Raw genomic sequence first — 1,766 nt, 5'->3', positions numbered from 1 at the left:
GGTCAGTCAGATCACACGACCTTTTAACCTAAAACTATGACAATGCAAACCCTTGATAGTTAGCAGTGATACCTACTTGAAATATAAATACATAAACAGCTAAGATATTGGCCCGTGTTACAGTTTTTGTACATAAAGTAACATATTTAAGGTTTTATACGTATTTCTACTGGGTTAGTTCTTTTACTTCCCCTACTTGAAGCACTTTTGTTCACCGTACCTCTGGCTGTGTGGTGTCTGGCGTGTGCGCATACATGCATGTGTGTTAATCCACATGCATGCCTGCACACCAAAGCGAATGTTTACCTTCTCTTCCTCAGTTTTCCCCTCTTTCCTTTTTGAGTTTTCCTGGTGTGTTTTTTTTCTTCCCTTTCACAGCTGTTTGGTTTCGCTGTCTCGCCCGCTGATCTGCGAGGTTGACAGCCAGGTTAGTTTGTTTGGAAGTGATTTATCCCCCGTTTGGTTTGTTTGCTTTTTTTTTCTGTTAGCTTGTTTATTTAGCTTGTGTGGTAAGAGCCCGTTAGAGGGCCGGTGTTTAGGTCTCTGCTGAGCCATGTAGACGTTGAGGGCGAGCTGGAATCTCCCACCATGTCGCAGGGAGAGCCTTTACCAAGACCCTTTGGCCACCGCAGTCAGTGTCTCCTGTGCTGAGGGCTTTCAGGTGTAGAAATGCACCCTGTGGCAGCTATGTCGGAGGTCATTAGTTTGCGGCAACACTGGCTGTGAATATCTGATTGTATTTTTTGAACGTATTCATTCTCGTGGTGTTTTTCTTTTTTTGTGTAAAAGTGAACTGTTACTCCCCTTATCTATTTGATCGAATGGCTTGTTTTGATGATAATAGCCTGTTTTAGTCACATCTCAGTTCTGGTGCTGCATCCTTTTGATGTTTTGCAGGACACGCAGGGCCTGTCAAATGCAGGCAAGAATTTGCAGGTCTGTCCAACAACTTAATGCATAGAGTGTTGAGCGCAGCTGCAAGAGTTAACCCCGTAGCATCGTTTGGGCGTGTGCTCAGAGGTGCAACAAACTTCTTTGCGGATGTCGTATCAAACTTTTAATGGCCTGTTTTTGAGTCCAAATTCTAAAGTATTGAAAGATGATGTGAAAGATTTGAGGTCCTTCAGCCAGAACTAGCTTGTCTTTCCATTTCCTGGTAACAAGCTGGAAAACTACAGACTGGAAGGCCATCGGATAAAACAGTCATTGCATTAAAGCCATGTCTTCTTCCACATGTCGTGAGATTTGGTCAGTTTAAAGCTACAAACATTAGATGTTCACATGAACGCATGAATGCATCGTTAGATGCTCGAAGGTTGCAGCTCCTGAACTATGATGAGCTTTTATTAAAACAGCAAAGTCTGATTGCATTAACATAACAATGCCACAGCCCCTGCCTTTAGGTTGGTTTACCTCTGTGAACTTTCCACACACTCAGTCTCACAAGACCAGCACCGGTAGCAAAATTTGGAAAGAAATCTACCTTACAGGACTGTTTGTGTCTATCTGAATCATTACTGAATGCACACACACAGTTGTACGATTTCCCTCTGCTACATGCACACAGCCAGTTTCTCTTGAGGACCTCCACATGGCAGCAGCAGCAGTTTCTGGGAGCGACCCGACTGCAGAGCCTCTGTACTCTTCCCTTCGATAAGTCAGTCAAAATTGAACCAACAAAAAGCAGCTGCCAGTGTCACCGCCAGTGCGTACCAAATAAAGACCCAGGCTCTATCGAATGCATCAGTGTCATGTGTCAGCGGGCA

Source organism: Astatotilapia calliptera, chromosome 12 (assembly GCF_964374335.1).
Source record: "Astatotilapia calliptera chromosome 12, fAstCal68.1, whole genome shotgun sequence".
NCBI classification, from domain to species: domain Eukaryota; kingdom Metazoa; phylum Chordata; class Actinopteri; order Cichliformes; family Cichlidae; genus Astatotilapia; species Astatotilapia calliptera.
The sequence above is the reverse complement of the archived record's forward strand: the minus strand, read 5'-3'. Positions refer to the sequence as shown.